This window comes from Mchenga conophoros, linkage group LG17 (assembly GCF_057382185.1).
Source record: "Mchenga conophoros isolate Kocher_MC1m ecotype Shallow Benthic linkage group LG17, M_conophoros_male_GT1.1, whole genome shotgun sequence".
Lineage (NCBI taxonomy): Eukaryota > Metazoa > Chordata > Actinopteri > Cichliformes > Cichlidae > Mchenga > Mchenga conophoros.
The window spans coordinates 36,494,885-36,522,099 of NC_140542.1; the positions used below are offsets into that span (position 1 = coordinate 36,494,885).

Here is a 27,215-nt window from a genome sequence, read left to right on the forward strand (position 1 = left end):
CTTTTATATATCAAAGTATTCTAGACTCAAACTGTCCGACAGCTAAAGTTCAGATGAAATTGGGTCAAGCAACAGAACAACAAACACAAGCATAGCAGTAAATTTGAATCGATAGAAAAAGAAAAGAATCAAGACTTTGGTCAATCGCAACAGTCCAAAGTCCAGTCTTCAGCCCAACTGACAAGGTGTGGCAAGACCTTAACAAAGCTTTGAATGAATCCGTTGCAAACCTCATGAACTCAGGCAACGTTGTGAAGAAGAGTCCTCCACAATGAGAGACTGAATAAATCAAACAGAAAACAATTCGATCAGTTTATTGCCACTAAAAATGGTTCACACAGAGCTTGCAAAGCTCCAATTTCTTACTGAAGTTTAAATTACCCTGCCTCTCGCCCTATGACAGCTGGGATAGGCTCCAGCGCCCCCCGCGACCCTGAAAAGGATAAGCGGAAGCGAATGGATGGATGGATGGAAGTTTAAATTATTTGTTATGCTATTTTTAGGGGCTGAAGTGGCTCAGGAGGTAGAACAGGATATGTACAAACTGTACAGTCGGCAGATAGGTAGGTGAGGAGATCCCCAGCTATTTGATTTGGCAGATCTTTTTTGGGCTGGATACCCTTCTTGACACAACCCCACAACCTCACCTCCCTGGATGAAACCAGAGATCTTTTGCATGTAAGGCAGTGCGTAAACCTTTAATAGTATGAAACTTTACTGAATGGCTGAATGAGATTCCATTTTTAAGTATGTCACTATAGGAAGAAGAAGACTACCACTGACAGATCTATGGGTCGCAAGTAAAACTAAATAACAACTGCTTGAAAATAAGCTCGTGGTGATGCCATTTCAGATTTACAAAATGTGCACTATATTTAAAACACATTTGCTTCATTGATACATTTATGCATAAAGGGTACTCAAGAGAACACAGAGCTCCCCCAAGGTCAGTGACCTATGTTGCAGTTTTAAAGAAACTGATCTGGATGCGCACCAAAATGTAATGGGTTCTTTCTTTGCCAGCTCTCCGTGTCTGCACTAAGTTGCATGAAATTCGGCTGTAATCTTGCTGACAGGCAAGCAAACAAACAGACGGTCTCCTTGGAGGGTTGAATAGGCTCCTTAAAAAATTATGGAAGGGTTTGTTTTATTAACACAAGAACGGTTAGCTCCCTCATTAGTAACTTTAAATAAATAACTAAAAATGAGTTGCCCAAACTTCGACCTTGATTGCTGTTTAGTCCGTCATGAATATTCAGTGTTGCAGAGAGTTTTTTCAAGTCTGCCACAAAGTTTTCACTTGCCTCAAGTAAACTGGAGGACTCCTGCCCCGTGACCTCTACTGCCGTCTTACTTGACCTGCAAACTTGCCTTCAACATACCACAGTTTGTATATGTTGGCTGCTCACAGCTCAGTGTAGAAAAGCTTCTTCTCTCTGGGAGTCTTGGTCTGTGTCAAGCATGGATATCGCACCATCCAATATTAATGCACCTCCATCAGTGTGACTGAAATGACTAAAGCATTGTGCCCTCCAGAAAACTCTAAGTGATACCTCCCCTCCGCAGCCTCCAATCACCCTCATGACCCAAGTCTTCAAACCCCTGCGGGGTATTTTGTTTAAGTCGCTTTCTCCTCTGTCTGCGCCTCTCCTCCTTCCTCTCCACTTCGTCTTCCTTATCCATTTGATGTCTCAGACTTGTTTTCTGTTTATGACTGTGGATGATTGAGGTGCATTGCTCCGGTGTCAGCTCTGCTCCAGGGGAGAACTCAGCAGGACACGGACAAACAAAAACTATCACCTTCTAAGAGGGGTTCGACTGACATTGGATGGGATGAGTGTCTGGGTGTGTGTTTCTGTTTGTGAGTGTGTGTACAGTCCTCTCCCTCAGGGTAGACATCTTATCTTAGCGGCGTCTGGGGGGTAAAAAAAAATGGCTATATGTCAGTGCAAAAATGTGCTGTGGGTGAGAACAGCTATGAGACCCTCTGATTTACCCACAGTGACAGGACCATAGGGCGTCCTAGTTTACTGTGCAACCAGACATCTCTGTCCATCTCCACGAGACATCGAAATTGTGACTTAATGGAGGGAAAGACAGCCAAAATATTGAAACATGTCATGTCTGTCTGAGAGAAAGTAAGTTGTCATGACTGAGCCGATATAAAGTGTGTGGAGAAGTGGTGAAACCCAACACGGGTGACTCAAAGTTCAGGCTTCATGCAGTACAGTCAAATCTGTTCCTTTGATTGCATTGCATGATAAATTGCTGGTTGAAGCATTTAGATCCAGAAAGACCCAAATTCAAACCCAGCATCTAGAGGAAATGTTGAAAAGCTGTGGCTTAATGTAACAACCAGCTCACCGCTTTGACTGGAGTAACTAGCTCACCAAAGATGGGAGGTTACATTCTGCAGCATGAATTCATTCAATATGGGAATAGTGCTTTCATTTCTTTTCTTTTCTTTTCTTTTTACAATATTAAGGTTATTTGACTTTTTTTTTTTTTGCTTTCAACAAACGTATTCATCATGTTTTTTTTAAGCTGCTGATTGGAAAACCTCAATTTGCAGAAGACAAAAGTGAACACACATGATAAGAGCTGCACTATTACATGAAAACTTGTAGTAGACCTATTGTTTGTGTACATTCAATTTGCTCAACAATTTTTTGTAGGATATGGAAAATTTATATCGCTGTATTTATCCTTGTTATATTTATAAGTGCGTTAGTTAATTAGAGTGCAGCCTTCTAATAGCTAACTAGAAACAATTCCCTCAAACCTCAGAATCTAATGCAGGGGTAGGCAACTCCAGGCCTCGAGTGCTGGTATCCTGCAGGTTTTAGATGTGTTCTTGATCCAACACAGCTGATTCAGATGGCTAAATTACCTCCTCAACATATCTTGAAGTTCTCCAGAGGCCTGCTAATGAACTAATCATTTGATTCAGGTATGTTGACCCAGGGTGAGATCTAAAACCTGCAGGGCACCGGCCCTCAAGGCCTGGAGTTGCCCACCCCTGATCTAATGTAATGCTAGATAAAAGGTATTTTGTCTACATTTCAGCTCTCACCATACAGTACACGGGGGGGATGTCCGGGGAAGAAAAATAAAGCCAACATAGAAGTGCTAAAAAGTGCAAAGCACCCCCAAAACAGGCAAAACAGAAACTGTTAAACTGGCAAAGAAAAAACCCCAACTAATTTTACTGGTACAATCTGGAAGTTGTGTTCTCCCTATATTAAAGCTGCTATACAGAATCTGCTAAACAAACTGGGTTGTCAGCCCTGGCACTGCATTACCATATTGAGCTTCAGTCAGAGGAAGTCACGGTTGCCAAAAACTTTTTGAAGCTCAAGAGTGAGGCTGGTGCCATTCCAGATATGTTAACATTGTACAATCTTCTGGATAATCAGATCTTCCCCACACTGAAAACTGTTATTCGGGTTGCCCTAACAAACCCAGTTAGCAACTGTAGCTGTGAAAGGTCTTTTAGTGTCTTGAGTCAGCTCCATACCTGGCTGAGAAGGACCATGGGTCAAAGCTGACTCCAGCACCTGGCTGTGATGTCAGTTGAGAAAGAGATGCTTGAGAGACTTGACCACCAAAATGTGATAGACAGATTTACCAACCTCAGGTTAAAAGAAAAGAAAAAAATCTGCAAAGCCATAGTAGCATCTGCAGTAAAGATCTTTTCATACATTGTATACATTGTACCAGAGGCCAAGGTGTCTCAATTTTTCTAATTTTTTAATAGTATTTTGTACATTTGTACATTTCAAGGACTCTTCTATTTATGGATTGTATTTTTATGTATCTGTATTATGTTATACATACACATTAAAAGTGAATCTCTGTCCAGAAAATGCACTCAGTTTACTATTTACTCACTGTGAGCATCATTCATTATTCTCCTCCAGTAATTAAGGTTAGGATATGTATTTTTTTTTCAAATTCCAATCCATTCTTCTTTAGCAGCATTTAAATAACCTTTATCAGATTTGATGGTTTTGTTACAGACTTTTCAATAAAGTGTTTTGTTTTTCTTTCACAAATGTGGGGATTAAATTGTGTTAAACTGTACAAAACAGTGATGTCATGTTTTGTGACGAGGACCCAGGCACAGAGAGACTTGATTATATAAATAAATCATAAGATTTAAGAATCTTATGATTTTAATAAAGAAATTTGCAGACTTGCACAGAGATGGTAAAATTATGATGACTGATAATGGAGATGAAGACAACAGACGATGCCTGTGTCTTTTCCCGTGTGTTATGAATAAATTTTCTTTTTTTTTTGGTACCGGTACTGGTTTTACTTTGTTGTATTCATCCGTGACACCATAAAGGCTGGTCCATGAAAATATTGTCATACATAAACCGATTCGTGGCACAAAAAAGATTGGGGACCGCTGCTCTAATGTAATGCCAATTGATGTTGCCACGATGGCTATATCCTTCTTTTATATACATTCTGTAGATGCATATTGTGTTAGCAAGTGTTTTGACCTCCAGTGTTTGTGGTTTTCAGCACATGGAACGTGTTCTCCCATAAATAGACCATGTAGAGTATCTTCCCTCCAAATTACAGATACAAACACGGCAGAAGCGTTTGCCACACTCGGAAGTGACGCGAAAAGTGCCTTAGCAACAGGTGATGCACTTGGATGTGCATTCTAAGACAGACCCACAGAAGAAAAGCTTGCTTTCATTCCCATTTTTTGCATACTTGGAAACTGCTTTTGTGAAGAGGTTGTGCTCGGTGGGTTGTAATTTTTAAAAAAAAAGAAAGTCATAAATATCGATTGTCCCAGTATCACAGAAGTGTGAGGGGAGGCACATTTCAGGCACCTTAACAATTCAGCAGCTGCTTCGTTTGAAGCATGCTGACAACCTCAGTCCCATGAGTGCAATGATGGGGTGATGAGTTCGAGGCCTCCAGCAGTATTACTAGAACTTTGATTTTCTTTCTTTCTTTTTTTTTTACAAAGGTTTCATCCCCTAACAGTATTATATTGGTTTAGTGGGTGACCTGTGCAGATGATAGCCACACTGCAACCATCTATTCTGTTAAAAAGAGGAAATGTGGCATAAAGCATGCATGTCTAGCCACAGCCAGGTTGTTAACTGTAATAAGAACCTGGCTATGACAGCACAACATGATCATCTGGACAGAGCTTCTGCATTTACTCGTCTTAAAATACTCTTTATGCAGTCACTTAAGGTAGGTGTGCATGTCTGTGCATCTACGGTGGGCACTGCATGCTTGTTTAACATTTCCTTCTTCTATCACCATAACTGCAGCCTGGTTTTTGCCTTTTCCAACCCACACTCAGAAGCAGACATCCAACTTGTGCATGCGGTCTCTTATCTGTGGTGTTTACTCTCATACTGTATCCTGCCAGAGCATATTCGTCATGCAGGTGGTCATTATTTCTGAAAGCGAAATTGTGCATCTCGGAGGAGCGATGCGTGCGGGGCATCACTTTCACTCTGTAAACTGTATTCACTCCATAGTAGGTGTTTGTAAGACCAACAAGAGCAACCTGCCGCCATGCAGAATGGATTTAATTTGTATTTTTCCATAAACTCAGTCATCCCACGGAGTTCTCGCAAATAGATCTTTTGAGCATTTCAGACGGTGCCGTGTCCTCTGCTTTCAAAACCCGAGCACTCTGGGGAAATTAAATCATAACAGGTCCTTCAGTGCCCCCATCAGGATCTCTCTGGCACCTCCATCCACCTCTTTTCATCTCTTTCATCTTCAAAAATCTCATGCTTATTCAATTTGATTCTGGCTTCTCCACCACAACATCCTTTTTTCCCCTCTTACTCTCTCCCTCGCTCGCTGTTGTTAAACTCCCAGAGTATTGCCGCTGGGCGAAGCCATTAAGAAACGGCAAACAGCTACGTCGAGTCGGCAAACACTGGTGTGCATACAGGTGGTGCAGAGCTAACAGACAGGAATCATTACACTGCTCTACTCTGATCGCTGCTATTCCTCTGGGACTGAGCGCGCTCGGCATATGTACAGATGGGAACACACACACAGACACACACACACACTGGTAGAGATTAAATCATATGTGGGTAACAGGTACATGAAAATATGTCAATACATGTACAAAGGTACACACAGGAAGTGAGAATCAAATTGTTTTGTCCAAGAACAAATGAAAGAAGGATAAGAAGCCACAGTAAGGGAAAAACAAGAAGAGAGCAAGCCAAGAAGAAAGGCAAACCTAAATCTCCACTTGTTATTGCACCTGAGGCCAGAGAGTCGGCTTGCTCGGCAGGCTGGCTAATGGTGCGACATTCTCCAGCATATTTCACTGGACACATTTAAATTTGCTGCTGCTCTGACCTAGTCATAGCACATCTCTTCCTCATTTGTCCTCTACGTCTGTGTGTGTGTGTGTGTGTGTGTGCAGAAAGGATAATGACTGCATTGATCAGAGACGTCCCCAATGGGTGGTCTTGTTCCGTCAAGGCTGAGAGAAAACGAGAGGGCGAGCGAAAAGAGAAAGGGAGAGCGGGCGAGCGAGCGCGGCCAGAACGGGATGCCCTCTGTGGCAACCCGCCTCGACGCATTAGCCAATCAAATATCCATCTTGGCTGTCGCCTCCCTGCTCCACGCACACTATCAAAAAGTAATCTGCGGCGCTGTTTTTAATCACCCGTCATGTCTCTGTTCCTTCCTTCCTACATCATTTCCTCGCTACTTCTTAAAATAATCGTCTTTATGTCCAGGATAACACAAAGAACAGCACGGGGTGAGTGCGGATGTGTCCACGCAAAGGCCCGATAGATCTCTGAAAGTATGAAAAGCATGTGATTCGGACACTCTGGCCTTGACAGGTCAACAGATCTCAACATGGGTGCCATGTTAAGCAATGTTTTCCATCTGCATCAAACAGTTAATGAGGGGATATTTTCATTATGGTTCCTGAAACGATGGGTATTTTGGGTATTTCAGCCACTGGTATGAGCATATCTTGAAAGAGCAACTAACCAACTGACCAATTAGGAACACCAAGACAGGGTAAGTGAAAAGCTTCAAAAACAGTCACTGCTTGAAAAGTCTACATCCTATCAAAAACAAATAAAAGTTTGAGCAGACAAAAAACTTTTTTGGGGGTTTCTAGAGAATTCTTGTACATCCATCCGGCCGTCATTTTCTTCATCATTTTCCTCCTCTTGCAGGGAGCTGGAGCCTATCCCGGCTGTCCTAGTTGCGTGCCTTTTAGTTTAAGGCTGTCCAGGGTGTGCCCTGCCTGTCATGAAGGCTTGGTTAGGCTCCATCCTGCAAAAATTCTTGTAGTGAGCTTATTTCTGCTGGGAGCGATCGTTATTCGTACTCACTTCCTTACTTGAAGGACTGTTGATGAACAGATGGACACACTTGATCAGACGATCTTCTTCACAGAGAAGAGAATAGAGTGTAAAGAAGGAGTAGTATTATTTTATTTTTGTACGTACTTATTTTTAATAATGGAGTTGGCATGTTCTCCCTGTGCCTGGGTGGGTTTCTTCCTACAGTCCACACAAATACATACTAGGCAATTCTACATTAGTTGTAAGTGTGTAGTGGATCGAGCAGTGAAGGAACATCAGACGCAGGTTAAAGTAAAAAAAAAAAAAGGCTTTTTATTTAACCGCAAAACAAACTTGGTTAAACTGACTGAAAAGCTGACAGCAAACAATACTACTAACTCAAAGAAACCAGCCTACCTGAATAAGACAAAGGGGAAACATAAATAGTGGCTGATCAGCTCACAAAAACACACAAATACCCAACTGAAACTAACATAACAAATTCCATTCCCCCCCCCCATGATCCAGAGTATTGGTATGACCCAATTTGCAGTTCTCCATATAGGCTTGCTCCGCCCCTTTTCCACCTCTTAGCTCATCAACCAAGACACTGGAGCAGCTGCCACTGAGGTAACTCAGAAAACAAAAAGATTAAATCATACATAACACTGTAAACTAAAATGTGAGCACTTATTTTTGAATACGGTATTATGTATTGTATAAATGAATTAATTCTAAACCAAAACCAGTTCTTTATTATCCTGTAAATTAAATCCTGTATCTAAAGAAAGAAAAATGTAAATGTAGTGTTATATTTAAACCTCTATTGTAACACTATTACCATTGTGTGGCTGTAACTGCAGCCATCACATGTAGACTCCAAACCTTTGCAACTGTGAAATGAATAAGCAGTTAATTAAATGAATGGATGGAGTTATAGATAATTACAGATTCTGATGTGTAATCTGAATTGTTTATTTATTACTTTTGAAATGAGTTTTTATGCCAATTGATCATTCATCACAACAAGCTTCCTATGTCATCATTTTTTATTTATTCTATTCAGTTGTGTACAGTATCTTATTCTTATTCTCATCATCTTATCCTATTCCAGTGTTTTTTTTTATTTTTGCTATGTAACTTTGCACTGTCCACTTTCTGCTATAACAAAACAAATTTCCCACGTGTGGGACTAATAAAGGTTATCTTATCAGATTTTAAGATGGGGCAATTCATCAGCTTGCACTCTGTGCACCAGTGACCCAGTGCACTCATGGTGTCATAGCTTTGCTGTTCTAATAGAAGGCAACATATGCAACTTAACTTTAAATCAATAGCTCAGTAACTGCTCAGTCACACTAGGGCAGGGGTGTCCAACTCCAGGCCTCAAGGGCCGGTGTCCTGCAGGTTTTGGATAACATTCGGGGTCAACACACCTGAATCAAATGATTAGTTCATTACCAGCAATCTGGAAAACTTGAAGACATGTTGAGGAGGTCATTTAACCATTTAAATCAGCTGTGTTGGATCAAGGGCACGTCTAAACCTGCAGGACACTGGCCCTTGAGGCCTGGAGTTGGACACCCCTGTCCTAGGGTAAAAATAAGACGGCAACCCCCACGCAACTAAAACACTAGTGATTGTGTTCAATTTTTTCACATTGTGGGACTGATTGCAAGTATCTGTGATCTTTCACCAAATGTGGGGGACTTCCAGAAGTTTAGCATGCAACACCCTCAGCTTTGGCTGCCCACTTTTGATTGCAAAGTAACCCATCTACAAACAACTGCAGTCCAAGTCTGACTGACTGGCGAAGGTTTGGAAATGACTGCCATGTAATTTATAAACATGGATTGCGCAAGTCCGTTTGCGGTTATCATTTGTGACTTGTTTCTTTGCCATTGGGGATTCGACTCAGCTGGCTGCCAACTGGTTGCATTCTAGTTATATTCAAACATAAAAGCAAGGTTGCTGTCCTGAAGCAGCTGCGTCACTATTTGTGGAGAAATGTCTGAATTTATATTTCAGATCTATGCGGTTCTTGCTGAACTTTCTTTGTATGAACAACAACAGATTTGCGATTTTCACCAGTTTATCACAGTCAACTTTTGTATTAGCGCGATATAATATGCAGCTTCACCCTATTCATTCAGACTGATAGCAGACTGACTGCTTCTTATTGCCGTATTATTGCTATCTTGACGCACTAAATTCACTTGAAAGATGGAGAACTGACTGCGAGTGGTCCCCATCTTTGATGCAACCACTTCTTATCCTGACAGTTCTCATATAAAGCTGTTTTCCCATTACTCTTCACTACAAGCACTTAAATGTTACTGATCACACACATTAATGCTGAAACAACAGAATTAAGTAGAATGATGTTATGCTTTTAAGTAGTTTATTTAATCAAAAACGATCAATAACTCAAAAAGTCAGAAAATGGAAAAAAGAATATTTTTAAATTTAAATAGATTAAGTTGCATCACTTAATCTATTTAATTACTGTGCGCTTACTGATGGTTAAAGAGTATGAGACTAAAAACCTGTGGGCTATTTTCCCACCTCCCATTGCTTCAATTATGCAGTTTACAGCAGAATTTATTCAGCAAAAACGCATTTGTTTAAGAGCACTGTGGTATTTTTTTCCACAACACATATGCATTAACTGATGTCTTCTTCTGACTTTCAGAATCGGGTTGTATACGGAGGATCTAGTCATCGCTCTTTTCATCGGGGGAAAAAAAAGGTACAACACTTTGAGGCCTGACAGCTCTCGAGTTCCATTAAGAATTCTTCTAAATTTACAGTGAGAGCAAACCGCCACAGCTTGCCGCCCACAGAAACAAGGCAATCACTCACCTCAGCCCCTCTATGCAGCCAGACAGGATTCGCGAACACACAAAGATTCAAAGAGAAATGTTCACGAATACACACACACACACAAATTCACAATATATATACACACTCACGCAAAACCAGCGGAGAGTGCAGATGATGGTGCACACAAGTTCAGCTTCTCAAAGTTCCGTATGCAGGTGTCGATGTATGTCTATGTGTTAGGGCATGTGTGGATAAGGATCTGTCACGAAAAAGGTTGTGCTTGCTGCCACTGCAAACAAGAAGTGTTGAATCTGGGCCTCAAACCACCAACCAATCTGAAACATGCTCCACCTTTGAGGCAGATGCACACTGAGGAGAAGCCTCATGGTTGCACTCAAACGAACGCCCGCCATTAATCCCTTTCTAGCGTAAAACGCATAGATACCTCTTCAACATTCACAGCTGCTTCTGTTGGGCTTGACATACATTCCTTTTTCTTCTTTTTTTTTTTTTTACATTTATTTTAAAGACCTTAAAGGATTTTGCTGTTTAGTTTTGATGACATTCAGAAATACTGGATTTTCTTTGGATTCCAGTCTGTTCCCTGTGCGCTCCCCTGAAGGAGCGGGCAGGTCATTAAAAGTCAGGGCATGTGTCACGACGCCTGCCGGAGCGGTAGAAGGACCCCATCTCATCATCGGCGATATGTTTCTGTACTTGTGGCTCAGAAAAGCTTCAGATAACAAACAGGAAGGGAAAACAGAACCTGAAAGGCAGAAATAGATGTAAGCAGAGAGAGAGAGACGAAAATAAAAGAATGAAAAACGGAGATTGAGTTGCGAATGACGACCGTATCGGAATCAGATGAAACAAGTTTACGTTTCCACGATTCCATCACAAATAGACACGAGCAAGAAATGGCAAAAAAAAAAAGCCAGTAAATCTCCTGCTGTCTCTCTAGAGCTTGTCTGATGTCTCCCGGGCACGTATGAATATTAAATGGCCTCTTGTAAATCAAACAATGGTGTGTTAGTGAGCACTGAAATAGAATTAGTTGGGAAAGGGCAGATAATAAATTGACTCTCTTTTCACAGCCAAAGCCAAAAAAGCTTCTCCCCACGTGAAAAAGATACAGCCAGAGTACTACAGGGTAAAGTGTTGGAGAGGCCTAATGGCTTCGATTTTTTCCCCCTTTTCTCTCAGCCTTTCCATCTCCCCCCTACACACACTCACTCTTATCAAAAGGTTTAATAATGATAGCAAGCAGAGCATTACTGCTGGTTTGATCTCATCATTTCACGCATGCACACATTCCTTCGCTCTACCGCGAAAAAGGTTACGCACTAGAAAAGATAAAGCGTATACACTCGGATGCAGGTGTCTTTGCATGCATGCACCTGGCGAAAAAAAAATGCTATAGCTGGATGCAATGCGATAGTTTCGTTTTTGTGTGTATTTCTGGATGATTGTGGGCTGATTTTCCTCTCAGGTGCAACCTTGGATTGTGATGCAGTGAGGAGAAAGAAGAGAGAAAGCAACAGACATGAAGGGAGGAGAGAGAGAGAGGTAGGTGATACAGGTGAGAGAGAAAATCAACGAGCTCTCACACAGAGACAATCAATAAGCTCTCTTCTCAGTCTATTTCCTATGGGCTGGCCTCAGTAATAGCATTGTGCCAAAGCCGTGTGAGTGCAGCCTGGGAATAGGTTCAGGGTGATGTGATAGCAAAGTATGAAGGCAGCACTGCTGACTGGGACTCACACTAATTGTTACCTTTGTCATAAAAAGGGCAGAGAAATCACTGGGAGGACTGTGGTAGAGATTTATGGAGGCCTACCGGCACAGAGGGGTGCATGGAGATGAGGAGAGAAGTATTGTTATCCACGGCTTGGTTTTCTTTGACGTGAATGCAATATTTTTGTGTTGGGCTTATTAGATTTAGCCAGCTCATCATACACCACCAGGATTTTTAATCAATAACATGGTGAAATTTTGCTGTGTGAGACAGAGCACAGCGGCAGAGGATAGAAATCAGATGCTAATGCAATGGGAGCTGTTTGTGTTAAACTTTATGAAACTATAACATTTTCTAACTTTATTATCGATCTCATTCATCTCCACTCATTCATCGCAGGGCTATCTGATTATTGATTATTTATCTCTTAGAAAGGGAGATGAAAGGTAGCCTAAATATAAAGCAATGTCTGAAGCTAGCATGAGCCAAAAACAAAGCTAGCTTCTTTTTTGCTGTGCTCAGTGTTTTAACAAGTCATCTAAAGATGTGCTCTTGAACATTTTTAGACTAGCAATACACCAAATAACGTGTATTATCACTTCTAATAAATGCACTGAGACTTTACAGTTACCCCCAGGTAAAACATTTAGTAGCTTTTAGCTTTTAACAGCCTGTTGTTTTATACACAGCACAGATGAAGTCCATAGCAGGGCTAGAGTGAGTATGTGTTAGCAACCGGCAGCCTGGCTAATGGTGCGACATTAGCATGATTGTTAGCGTGACTGTTTTAACGTTCATATGATATTTTCAGTCAAGTTGCCCTTTCACCTGGTTAATTTAGCTCAAATACTGGATACTTGTTGAATTGAGTGATCTAGCCACTAGCCACCCAGTTTGTTCACAGCTGCTAGCAAAGATTAAGGTCTATACAATCAGTGTTGCCAACTCCTCAGTAAGGAAAATCGCTATTGGCTGGCTAGAAGTCACTAAATGGTGTCATTGCCTAATTTGCATGCTTATGCTTATGTATTTGTAACCTAGTTGTAGGAGAGAGAAATAACATCTTGGAAGGGATGTAAAGACAGTAAAAAACACCCTAAATGCATTTAGAATATATTTAGAACTACAAATTAAATTTCTTTTAGCAATTATTGGGGTTTTTTTTAGTGTCACAACTCCAGCCCACCTCCTTTATCTGGGCTTGGGACCTTCAAAAGTGACCCCAAAAAGGAACTTTGGCAGAGTTACTTTTGTGTGTGTATTTTTTAGTTTTAAACCTTGTGATCCACAAAAAGTAGCAGTAAAACAAAAACTGACTGCGTTACAGTCAGGGCAGGAGCAACGGCTTCACACATGTGCGATCCATTTGCAATTTGGACGCATAGGTATGAACATCTGCTCTAACACTGCTGCGTGAGGACTATCCGCACCTTGGCACGGGCGAGGTGCCCACGGCAGCACCCGCTGCCTGCTAAGAGTAAGAGCAATACGTGCTTTTACGTCAAAAAGTCGTCATAAGTCTCCAATAACACCAGCAAAAGTTTGGCAGATTAGTCGCTTTTTAGAAAAAAAAGTCGCATTAACGTGGCAAATCTCCGTTAGCGCGCCTTAACCGTGCTAACACATTGACGCCATGCAGCCTCACGCACGGTGCGAACCGCGTTAATGCGGTTATGGCGTTAACGTCATTTTAACGAGATTAACACTGACAGCACTACTATTAGTGATATGTCTAGTAAAAAAGTCTTCTTGAACAACTTTATTTTTTCAATAAAGAGATAAAAAGTATATACTTAAAGATCTACTTCATGAGAAAAGCTAACGTAGTAGTTGCTGTTAAGAACTGTGGTTCAGTGGGTCAGCAGTGTTGCTGGGCCAGCATTCTTTAAAAAGAAATCAAAATTGACAGCTTTTTAAAAATCTTTGAAACTCCATTCTCCCCTACATTATCATTTGTTAAAGCAACACCCCCACTTCAGCAGGGGAATGATTAAAATCTCATGTCATCTAATAGTTTCCATGCATCACGCGCCTGCCTGTCCCTCTAAATCTCCACGAGGAGCAGAAAATAAAATCCAGTGTGACACATGGGGGATGACGAGGGTGGAATTTCCACTCTGGTGCAGGTGAACCCAATGATTCATTAAAAAGAATGAGCAAGTCAGCAGGAGCGCTACTGCAAGGAGGAATACTTGGGCAGGTGGGGAGCGTGGCGAGAGACAGGCTGGGCGGGGCTGAAGAGGCGAAAAGAAGGAGCGAGAGCCGAGAGGAGGGCAGTAGTTTCTATCCATATGGTCGGCCAGTTGGTTGGCGAGCCAGTAGTCAGGTCTCAATGATCCCTAGCTTCACCACGCATGACCGCCAAATCATCACACACAAACACACCCTGAGTGTGCACTCTCTGAAGCGGGAGTTGTGAGAGCTGTGGAGTCTGTATGAGTGTGTGCTGGACAGGTGCACCAGATGTCCACTTTCCACTCCTGTGGCCATTGTCACTAACATGCTCAGGTGTCATGGGAGGGGATGGAGGCCAAATGGCAGACGCAGAAACCAGCGTTGATGCGGGGGGTGGCCGTGGAGACCGAGAAGGCGCCGTCTGCATCCTTCTGGCAAGCGATGTAGGTAAACGGCTCACATGGCAGCAGCCCATGTAATATTTCACAACATTTAAAAAGGCCAAACGGGAATCTAACTCAGTCACTCAGTTCATTCCAAACTTGATCTCCTGAATATATTCGAATAATAAAAATAATTATTTGGATATATTCAGCACAGGTAGAAAAAAAATGTAAGTTAAGATGGCGTTACAAAGAAAATAGAAATTCACTTTTACAATTTTAGGAAACACCCAGATTAATAATTTGATTTCTGTCGGGTTACCTTGTGATCTCCAATTTTTTGAATTAGACACTAGAAAACACAGGTTGTGTTAATTGTTGCTAATTAGAGGATTCAAACCTGAGTGTCTGTAATAGCCTCATCCCATATGGGTTACATTAAACTAATACTGGTGCTCCAACCAGTGTTTTGTCTCCTTTTTTTCTCATCTTTTCACATCATTTATCCATTTTGCTGATCCAATTCAGAGCTGTGGAAGAGTTAGAGCCTATTTTCACATGAATAAGGAAAGGCAATGTATTGCCCAAAGTATTCACTCACCCATTCAAATGATTGAATTCAGGTGTTCCAATCACTTCCGTGGTGGCCATGAAAAGTGTACAAAATCAGCACATAGGCATGCAGACTGCTTCTACAAACATTTGCGAAAGAATAGTTTGCTCAGTGCACCTGAAGAAGAAACAGCAGTGTGATCAAAATATTCCCAAATGTACATGTTTGTCGTTCCTTGAGTGAGGTTTACATTGTTTTGGCAGAGCACCCAGCTGGTGTATAGGAAGTGTGGGGTAGCGCATCTGCTATCCTTCTCAGCTTCAGCCTGACCTCTCTGAGGGAGGCTGACACACAAACGCACATCATGGGAGGCCACCATCCCACGCAGGGCAGCTGAGTGAGCGAGCTAACAGCCCGTGACCACGCTGTAATTATGAGCCGTTTTCTAATTATGAAGCACTTTGCTGGTTCTGCTTCGACTGCTGAAACTTTTATTTTATTTGTTATGTTCTTTTGTAACACACGGGATTAGCGGCAGAAACTCGGGATGAAGGAAGAGGAGAGAGGAAAACGCGGGGTGAAGGAGTTAAAGGCGTGAGAAAAGTGTTACACAGATTTAGAAGTTAGAGAAAGGAAAAGTGGGAGAAAGAAACAGGCCCTCGGTCCCTCAGGCTGTAGCCTTCTTAGCGTGGCTTTTCACTGAGAGAAGTGCCAGCAGGCTGCCTGTAAAACAGAATCATTACACCATTAACCCTCAATCAATCTTCATTTGACCATGCTGTAAGAAACCATATCAGTAGAGAAGCCGTGGACCTTCTGGAAGTTGACTGTGGAAATGGGGTGGAGCGAGGGCTACTAAACACCCCCCGCCCCCAGCCCGCAAGCCTGAGTCTGGGCATGGCCAAGTCTAAGTGCAACCTCTCCCCCCTCTACCTTCTCTCACTCCCCCCCCTCCTCCTGTGGATCTGCGGTTGGCTGCTGCAATGAGAGGTGACTTGTGGCCAATTGTGATTTATGTGGTGGTGGGTTTGGCTGTGCGGGACGTGGGCCGGTGGAGGCGAAAAGATGGATCCGAGGCAGGACCGAAGGAGACAATCTGATTACAGCCTTCTACCTCCTTTCATCTTCATCTTCAACACTCGCTGGTTCACTCGCTCCTTCACCCACGTCGTGTCACTATGGTAACCCGGAGCCTTGTAAGAAGACAAGTGCGACCGTCGGGACGGAGCGGCGACCCGGCGGTCAGCGCAGAGACGGACACATGTTCAGGGTGTGTAGAAATAAAAACCGATGACAGATTGATGCTGATGACAGAGGCTGGTGCAGCGACGCATCACGTCGTCTGATCAATAAAAGGAAGAGCCAACTGTCCAAACAAATAGTTGTCTAACATGCTAAAAGCCATAAGCTGCTAACAGTGTCCTTGTTTCCTTCTATTCTGGTTTCAGCAGTTACACTTCAAGTCCTTTCCAGGTCTTACATTCTAGCTGACACTGACCCAGCCAGACATTTAGATTTGAATTAAAGACAAAGCTCCTCACATCTTCTGCTTTTAGTGCTTACACTCCATTCGGTCTTCACTGGATTGAACACATGCCATTTGGGACTCTTTTCAGCATTTTCTCACTATAAACAGATGTTTTTTGGCAGGTATGTCTTTAGAATTACCCTCCTATGGCTCTCAAACCCTTTCAGGTCTCAGGTCCCTCAAACATCATTAACGCACGTTCTAGTTTTCTTGGTCACGCATCCTATATTAAATGCAAAATTAGCATCATCTTTCAGTTTTTAACCCTTCAATTATGTTAATTTCGCTCAGCGCTTCCATTATTACCCGACCTTCTCTGAGCTATTCATCGCTTGCACTTCAGCGTTTCATATTCTTTCAGTGCTTGAACTTCAACTTCACTGAGCGCCTTTTTCAGCAGTGCAGTGTTTCAAAGTGTTCGGCTGCACAATGACAAGTTAGCAGCCAGAGCCGAAATATGTTCTTTGAAAACAAAATGTAGTTTTCAGATCATAGTCGGGTCAAGGTGAATCTTTCTGGATTCGATTCATGAATGTGACACCCACTTGATGCTGCATTATGCATGCACTGTGAGAGCAAATGTGTTTCAGAATATGTAGTAGATGTTTAAAAGAAGGGGGTATTAAAGAGTTCATTATTTCCACTTTTATCCAGAATTGTTCATATATTAATGAGCCAGTGGACAGATCGCCTGCATGACTGATACTACAGGCACTTGGAAGAAGTGCAAATACAGATATGCAGTGCATATACAGTATTCTGGCATGCGCAAGGCTAACCAAGTCCTGCTGTGTTCTGAGACTGCCATCAAGTGGCAATAAGAGGTAGTGATTGTAATTCAAATCCACTGGACAAATGATACTAGCTTAAAGGAATATATAACTTAAACATTATACTTATGTTGAACTAGTTAATCCTGTTTTAGAGCTGCTGAGGATGAGGTGTGTAGGTGAGGAAGATGGATTTTGCTGCATAAAAAGAAGATAAATAACTATTTCAAAATAGCAGTGGCTCCCTATTATACATATTTACACTGGCACAGACAAATGCTTACTATCCAATAGAGACATAATGATGAAGGTAAGCAGTTCCAAGTGAGCAGCATGCTCTTCACTAAATCACAGTACAGACGTAAATATGACGGGTTGATTGTCTCATCTGGCACCCACAGGGACAAGACAAATGTTGGTCTTCTCAGGATTAGATAATTTATCACTATCATGAGTACAGTGTGTATTAAAGTGCTGCTGAGACGGGTGAAATTAGCTGACCATTTTGTGCAGTTTAGCCCTGACTAAGGTTTTATTTGTGACACAAAGGAACAAAAAATCTGCTCAAAAGGTGCAGAGAGTAGCAGTTTTAACATCAATAAATCATTATCCCAATAATTTGAGACGTTGCAGGAACTTTTTAAAAGGAAAGTTACTTCCTAACCAAAGCAATGAAAGACTGACAAAAGGTGAGATTGCAGCAATGAAAGAGAATGAGCAATAAGGGATCATTGATCGTAACAAACACTGTGGTAGGGATGGCAAAAAGTTCACAGGAGGAAGTGGAATCAAAATAAATAAAAACCAAAGATGATGAAAAGGTTCTGCAATGACAAACGAGGTGGTTTTAAAGTTTAACTTGAACACCTGAGTTGCTCAATAAAGTTGTTTCAAGGCTGCACGTAGCGGAGCTCAAAAGACCTTTTGGGCTAGAGCCTGAAAACAGGAATAATGAAGATGATCACACTTGTGAATCTGAAGAGTTCAGGGCCATGCCACTACATTAAAAAAGGAAACTTTAATAATGGAGAAGAACGCAGGGGAGAGATGGTACAATGGTAGAGACGGTCATAATCTGACTTAAAGTTTGGCAGAGAAGTAAGACTACAACGTTTTTAATAAAATGAGCACTTGTGCCTGATATGACACTCAAATCAGACCCACTGACTAGGTATCATTATTAGTTATAAGTCGCATACATCACCAGTTGGTACCATGCTGTTATCTTCCATTATAAAGGAGAAATGGAGAGCAGCGCCGTTTTTGTGAACATGAAGTGGTCACGTAAACAAGTGCGTGCAGAACCTTCTGCGCTAAAGTTAGCATGCATCAAGCATTGTGCAAAGCAATGCTTGATGCATGCTAACTTTAAATAATAAATGATATGTCTTGCACAAAAGGCAACATCCAGGCATGTTCGGCCCCAACCATAAGCTCAATACTTAGGTAACCTCTGCAAACTAATGAACACTGAGTCCAACAAGCTAGTCTTTGACTTGTATGTCACAGATGAAAGTCAAGTGTATTAAGCCACCTTGAGCAAACATTAGGTTTAAATGGTGAGTATGTACATTCCTGACAAGTAGAGTAGTTTAAACAGACTGTTCAGGGGCAAAACTGCATGCAGACATCAAAATGCTTGATGCATGGTTTGGTGGAAGCTTGCAGAAGTCACGTCACTCGCTCCATTCGCCTTTTACTTTAGAGACAAACCAATGGCAGTTTGAAAGCTCTGGAAAGTTATTTTCCTCAAACTTGAAGAACTTCAGGACAAAGAGGTAATTTCCAAATGGGAACACAGTTATAAAATGATCAATACCCATTTCTTTGTTGCTGAAAGGCTTGCACACAGACGATCTGGGGACACTATGCAGGCATGTTCAAATTGACTTAAGTTTGGAAGGCTTTTATTTTTGCAGTTTATATTCTAACTTAGTTGAAGGTTTGTGTTTAGGGATGCCCTTTGGTGGTTTAATATTTCTGTGTTCACTGCACTGCCTTAAGGAGGTAACTCAGTTGTTGCCATGCGCAGTATCCTCCACTTGGATTACAGCTTTATAGGTAAAAGCGGGAGTGTTTTGTATGATCTCTAGTTTTAGATTGACAAGGAGACATCCCAGAATCATTTGAATGTAGAGAACATTACTGGTGCACATGGGTAATTAGTATAAGTATTCTGGCGATTGGCAACATAGCAAAACAAAGGCATGAAATAGGACAGGACCCAGGAGTGTAGATAATACTAGTTGGCGGTGGAGTAGAATCCCGGAACATCCAGGATGAGGTGGAGGAGGGTTGCACGAATGACGACTTGAAAGACAGAGTGACAGAATAGCAATAAGGCTTAAAGAGTGTGGATCAGAAACTGATCGACTCGGAGGAGGCAGGTAAGAAGATCACTGGATCAGAGTAGCGTGATGATGAAACTGAGAATGAAGGTGTGACAAAAAGAAGAGAGCAACAGGAATACCCCAGAAATGCAGGCAGATGAAGAAAAACACAGATTTCCCTTATTAAAGCTACATGCAGAAACTGCTTTTCCATATCCACATATTCCATTTATCATTAGCAGCAATGGCCAGGTTGATTCTCAGAGGTATCAACTTAACTTGAGTATATTTTTTTTTACGTTTCTTCCTCACATTTTAATATAAATATCTCACCCAGTCAATCTGCTTGTGTCACATGAAAAAGTGATTGTCTGCCAAAAAGTGATTTCTGGTATTTGCTGCAAAATGATTGATGGTATATAAACTGCTGTAAATGTCTTGTTGGCCTATAATCTGTCAAATATATCTCTCATGAATTATATTAAAGCATTTTGACCCAGAAAGAACACTACTGTGTCAAGGTGGAAGTTGCAGTCAGTTGGTGGCAAAGTCACTTCTATATATTCTTTATTTATCCTGGCAGAAAAAAAGTCACTGACATCTCTTTGAAGAGAGCAGCGGAAATTGCAACAAATGTAACCCCACCGTTCTCTAAAGATATTTTAAGTTGCCAAACATACTAGATTGATTATAATGTAATCATAAAGACCCTTGAAAAACAGGTAAGTTCTTTTTTATATATATATAACCCCTTTGTAAACCATGTGGACTGTAGTCTAGTTACCAATATAAGCAAAGATATTAGAAAAATACACACAGAAACATCGGATATCACTTTTTGGCACATAATTGGTCTCAAGCCTCGATAGATGGGTGCGGTACTGTTAGCTGAAAAGAAAGAAAGAAAAAAGGGGGATGGCAGGGAGAAGACAGTCGTTTTGGTGTGTCCACTGCAAGTTCTTTTTTTCACATGAGGAGATGAAAGAGGCAAAGAAAAGGAGGTTGTGACAATCTAAAGTGGCACGTTGTTGCAGATGTCAAGTTGTGGTGGTGGTACATTCTCTTCCGTAGTGCTTCAGAAGAGGCACGAACATAATAAAGGGAGCCACTTAAAGACGGTGTTAAAGCACAAGGCAACACAGGCTGTGCTGTTCATGGGCAGTGTGAGTTTGCATCAAAGGTAGCGGACATCAGTTTAAATTTAAACTGATGATGCTGATTAGATTCACTCACTGGATTCCATCTTAATACTGTCTGGGGTGGGAACTCAGCCACGATAGCTCTTGCAACATCTGCTTCCCTTGTTGAATCCAGTACACTAAAACCACAAAGGGCAGCAGCACAGGTCAGCTGAATACAGCCCATATTTAAAATGTACTTGCCCTCAAAATAAAAATGAATGTGACTTTTTAAGGGGTTTTCCCCCAACACTCCACACCTACAGCCCCTCTTAGGGTTCCCCCACCTGCTAAATTCAAATTTAACCCCTGACTAAACTCACTTTTCTATTTAGGTGCAAAGTTGTTGTTGTTTTTCCCCCTTTGGTTTTTCTTTGCTTGTCTTCTACAGAAAAAATGTTCAAGCTGAGCACATTCATTAGAATTTAAATCTAAGCTGAAATAAAGTTTGTATTTCCACTTATTTCTATTAATATTATTTTATAATGATATTAATATGACCTGAGGTTCAGTTAGCTTTTTTTGTATCTGTACTTCCACTAAAGTGTTTGTACTTTTGCCACCTCTGTTCATAATCAGCAGCTGTATGCCATTTTATCAATTCTAAAACAATAATTATCTGGGGCTCGTGAGGAGCTTTTATTGGTGTTAATTACTAAGGATTGGTCTGTTACAATTTTTAGCACATAATTAGCATAACAACTGTACAAAAAAATATACTTTTCCTGTTGATGTGTCCAGTTGAAGCATATTTTCCAAGCCTTCACAGTTTACATAGTATCTTCAAAAGCACTGCACATTGCATCTTTAATTCCTTCTGCAATCACCGTGATAGACAAGTAAACAAACAAGCGGATGGACAGACTGATAAACATCCAAACAAGCCTCCACCACACTCTCGCTCATTACTCTCTGGCAGTAGCAGAGGTGCTTGCATCTGCCATGGACTCAATTACTTCCACCTTTCCCTTTCCTTCCTTTAGATGTGACATGAATAACCACATTATGATTACCTCAACCTCGGACGCACCGCAACCCTCCCACTCAAAAGACTTTGTAATTAAAAATCAAGACAGCAAAAAGCTTGGGAAATAACTCTGAGTGTCTGGATGGAAGAAAGAAAATGAGACGATGGGAGAAGATGAAGTGAGATGGGGGCTGAGGAGCCTCTGAGACATGAGAGGAAAAACAAGATGGACAAAGTGGAATTGGAACTAAAAGTTGCCTGTGCCTGCCACAAACGGCAGGGGGGAAATAGCTTTAATTTGTCAATCGAGTGCACAGGAATCATATAATGCAGAGTCTGCTCTGGAGTTCTGCTGCAGAGCCACTCAGGAGATGTTTGCCTGACATTTGCTGTCCTTCCCGACTGTTTTTTTTTTTTTTCTTCTTTACTGCACCATTGGATCAACTTCACATGTCTTTCACCTTTTTAAAAAACATTTTTTGATCCATTTTCTGCCTGTGGCCACACCAGCATTGGGAATTAAACTAAAGCAAATATTTAAAATAACTCGAGTGAAACAAAACAGGTGGAAAGTGTGGGAACACTGAGGTTGTTGGAAATTTCCTACAGACTAAGATAAATGATTTTTCTTAGTACCAGTTTAAAAAAGAGAGAAAATTAACAGCAACCATAAATTCCAGCTCATCTTCGTTAATTGTGGCATTAAATGAAGAAACAGACTACCAGGGTCAGGTGTTCTTTTATCTCAATCATCTGGCTTCAAAGAGGCCAGTATGAAAAAAAGCAGCTAAATTAGCTCATACTTTAAGAGGAAACAGGTGCACCGCTTCTCCTGCAAACTAATGAACTGCTATGTGTTTGTTTTCCCAGAAATATATATAGAGAAAGGTCTGCTGTGCCAATTAAAAAGGCATGTCATTGTTTCATAATGACAAAATAATACCATTTACTTATTAGATCCTCACAAACACCTGCGGAAGTAATGATGAAAAGGAGATGTTTTAATAAAATGTGCTTCTATCCTGCTCATCAGTGTGTTCATATTATAAGTTAAATGCACAAATGAAGGATTTGGAAACTAGAATCTTAGAAGAGGATTGGAAATGTCCAGGGAGCTTGAGAGTCTCAGATGTTGTTCCTGGGATCCGCCAGTGCCACTCGCCCAACTTGCGGGTCACTGAGTGCTCCGATTATCACTGTTGTCTTCACACTCAACATTTTCTCAAGATCCTCTTTCAGCGTTTGGTATTTCTTGAGCTTCTTGTGAAAAACAAGAAGTTGCAATAGCTACATTTATCACTACAGCCTTCATCCTCTAGTCGTTCACTGCTACTATGTCCGATTGAGTTAGCCTGTATCTGGATGTCCTACATGATCTTATCTTGGCCATTCTCGAACACCCTGGAGGGCGTGTCACATTGTGACCTCGGGACTTCCAGGCCATACTGAGCACAGATATTTCTGTATACTATGCGGGTGCCTTTCAGTGTTACCCTTCCTGCTAGCATCTTGCACCCTGCTGTTATGTGCTGGATCTTGGCTGCTCTGGTAGACCCCAGCATCTATGGATCTTGTGCTCATAGATCTTAGGCTTGTTCCTGTGCTGTCTTTCAGCCCAGCTTTGTCCAGTGATGTGATTATAACCACTTCCTCTTTCTGCCGGTGGTACATGCCGTGCAGGAGTCTGTCCTTTCATGTTTCCTTTACTTGCTACTCTTCTACTTGGTGTTACCGTTTATTTCTAACATGACAGCTGCACATTAGAGCTCATAAACAATTGTAATACATTCATGTGTGACTCTCTGACTGTATGGATATATTTGGTGACAAATAGTCTGCAATTGCAACTGATCCATTTATGCATCTGTGTTCTACTAGCTGTAACTCCAGCAGTCTAAAAGAAGACCTGGCTAATCGAATGACTGCATGTGACACCTTTCACTGTAAAGACTGATTTAAATTTTTAAAAAAAAATTGTATTGGGCCTTTAAATGGTGTTGTAAATGTGATCACATTTAAACTGATTGTTATCTCTTGCACTCAGCAGAGTCACATCTGTTGACATCAACCATCTATATTCTGTCAGAGCACACACACACATACACCCTCACAAAGAGATTCCCTATCAGGTTTCTATGATGTAATGTGCAAAAAGATGCTCTACTCTCCAAGGCACTGACTGTTTCTTATAGAAAAGTTTTGGACTACAAAATGATCTGCTCATCAGGCATATATGCTCACCTGCCTATTCTCATGTTTTCACACAATCAGCAAATCACGCGGCAGCAATGCAACGCACAAATTCCCTCAGACACGGTTCAAAAGCTGTTCTCAGTGTTCACATCATATATCAGGATGGAGGAAAAATAGGACGTGAGTGACTTCCAACAAACAGCAGCTTTGCTGACTGAAAAGAGCTGAGGGTGGTTGGAGTTAAATAAAAAGCATACGGTGACTTGGAAAACAAGTCTGTACAACTTTGGTGAGCAGGAAAGCTTTTTTGAGCAGATTGCACAACTGTGAAATACATGGCTTAGATGGGCTACAGCAACTTAGGTTCACATAGGCTGCTGGTGGGGAAATAGTTTGTGAATTCCACAGCTTACCGCATCTGATGAGTGCTGCTGATATGAGCATCCCTTTATGGTTACAGCTTATCATCATCTAATGGCTAACTTCAAAGTCTGAAAATTGCCAAAATTATTTCAAATGATTTTACGAACCCATACTACCCAGTCACCAGACCTGAACTGCCAGTAGGGCATCTTTGGGCTACAATGGGAGATTATTAGTGTGATCACATAGGAGAAATTCTGGGGTGGGGGTCTTGTCCGAAATCCTATCGCTGCTGGGATTCCATTCTGCCGTGATGGGTCATCAGAGTCTAATTGCCAAACACATTAATTTTTTCTGTCTCAATAAATCATGTTCAGTTCTTCCAAGTGATCTCTCCATACTGAAATTATGTAAGGTAAAGACCCTACAATAATACAGAGAAAGCCCCAATAATGAGACAACCAATCAGCGAATACTTGGCAAGAGTGGGAATGAAAAACTCCCTTTTACCAGGAAGAAACCTCTGGCAGAACTGGGTTCAGGGAGGGGCAGCGACTGAGGGTTCGGGGAAAGAGAAGAGAACAGACAGACAGGACTAGAGACTGTGAGGTCTTGAAGATAAGATAAGGCCAGATTATTCAAGACCATTCGGTCTTTTTAAGTCTGACGTCATTAGCCGTGCCTGGGCCCAAACTCCGCTGCAGGCCCCTAAATCACACGATCACTGCGGCATCACTGAGAGTTAAAAACTGTCTAAATTCTTTCATCTGTAATAAAGTGATCAGCGTTGCTGCTTTATCAGGTGTAACAATTATGTTTAACATCCAGGCATCCATGAAAACCGAATTTATGAAATGTAACGGAGTTAGCTTGCTATTTTCCATCTAAATATAATATAGCATGTTCTGACTGATTTCTGAAACAAATTCAAATGTACAGCTCTGCTGTCACTTCCGATATAAATGAAGACAGGAAACTAAACAGCAGTGACGTTTGTAGGGTTACTGAAGTTGGGCTAGCTGGTATATAATGATGTGCTACGTGATCACTAGCAACACAGCTATGTTAGCGTAATATAAACAGTGAAGCTGGAGGATGAACGCTAACGTTTTTTCCACTCGATAAAAGTTAACGTGAGGGTTCCCGATGGTTAGGGACAAATGCAATCCCATGGCAGGATGCTGTAAATGGACCAAACTTCAGTCAGGAGAACAACTGAGATAATCCATCCACAACACGAGGTTAGTCATTCATATACCGCTGCATGGGCTGGGCTGTAGTTACATCGTAAGGTTTTAAAAACTGAGCTTTAAAATGAATAGCGGTAATAAAAAACTGAGAGAGGCCGACACTGTTTTTAGGGGCTTGTTGAGATTAATTAGAACAAGATACAAAGCATTAAAACATGTTAAATACACAACAGCCTTATTAAACGCGAAGCAGGATTCATCACGTCATCACTTAAAGACCGGATAGGTATGTCTAGGGCAGCGGTCCCCAACCTTTTTTGCGCCACGGACCGGTTTATGCTCGCCAATATTTTCACGGACCGGCCTTTAAGGTGTCGCGGATAAATACAACTAAATAAATCTAGTAACGGTACCGAAAAAAAGAAGATTTATTCATAACACACGTGAAAAGACCCAGGAAAACCGAGTTAATGATAAAAACGATAACAAAATAACGCTGAAAACCGATAAAAACCCTGCAAACCACACATTTCACACCTGAGCCTCAACTCTCGCGGCCCGGTGCTAAATGACTCACGGACTGGTACCGGTCCGTGGCCCCGGGGGTTGGGGACCGCTGGTCTAGGGTGTACCCCGGCTCTTGGCTGGTAGCAACTGGGATAAGCTCTAGCTTCCACATGACTCGGACTGTTTTATCAGGTAACTGTATCTGTGTGATGCACCATATTAACCACGCTACCTAGTTTTTGCTAATAACTTATGACTCTGCTTTTTCCTCAAAATATGATCTTTTCTGGCTCTGAAAAAATCAAGATAGTGAGAGCCAATATGTCATACTAGAAGTTTTGTTGTCTACAAATCATTTAGTGGCAAAAATATGTTTCTGATCATCTTTTATACTCTCACTGGCTCCCGCACTGTGAGAAACACCTTGTTGGTATGTTGTTGGAGACCCTTTCGCTGCTTTCCGTCCATTCTATCTCCCTCGGGAATTTTCTGCAGTTTACATCTGCGCTGTTTACATTCCACCAGATGCTAATGCTAAGCTAGCGTTAGCACAATTGAGCAGCAGCATCAATAACAGCCTGGTAGCACACCCGGACAGTGTCTTTATTGCGGCTGGGGATTTTAACCACGCGGACCTGAAATCTGTACTTCACAATTTCCACCGTAATGTGAAGTGTTCTACCAGAGGAGATAGAACGTTGGACCAGGTGTACACCAACATGGCGAATGCGTACAGAGCCCAGGCTTATCCCCACCTGGGTCTGTCAGACCATCTCTCCCTTCTGCTACACCCAATATACACACAAAAGATCAAGAGCACTGGGATTACAACCAAAACCGTGAGAACATGGCCGCAGGATGCTATTCCGATGCTTCAGGACTGTTTCCACTGCACAGACTGGGATGTATTCAAGGTGCAGGACACTGACAATCGTGTCGCATTGGACAGTTACACCTCCACTGTCTTGGACTACATCTGTTTCTGTGTGGACAATGTAACAACTTGGAAACGATTCCGTGTGTTCCCTAATAATCCACCCTGGATGACACACGGAGTTCAACAACTTATTCGAACAAGGAACAACGCTTTCAAATCCGGGGACCAGGAGGCATACAGTGCTGCCAGGGCCAACCTGAGAAGAGGCATCAAGACTGCCAAGCAGCAGCACAGGAGGCGTATCGAGGCCAGGTTTGAGAACAACAC

The 27,215-nt window shown here is 41.7% G+C and overlaps 1 long non-coding RNA gene across 1 annotated transcript in view; it reads left to right on the top strand.

Moving 5' to 3' along the window:
- Positions 1-7,918: 7,918 nt before the first annotated feature.
- The window catches only part of LOC146555851 (uncharacterized), a 39,197-nt gene continuing 19,900 nt past the window's right edge, over positions 7,919-27,215 (top strand). The window contains exons 1-3 of the long non-coding RNA XR_014889145.1: positions 7,919-7,946; positions 10,009-10,065; positions 11,629-11,705. This is a non-coding gene — a long non-coding RNA (uncharacterized LOC146555851). The remainder of the gene's footprint in view (positions 7,947-10,008; positions 10,066-11,628; positions 11,706-27,215) is intronic.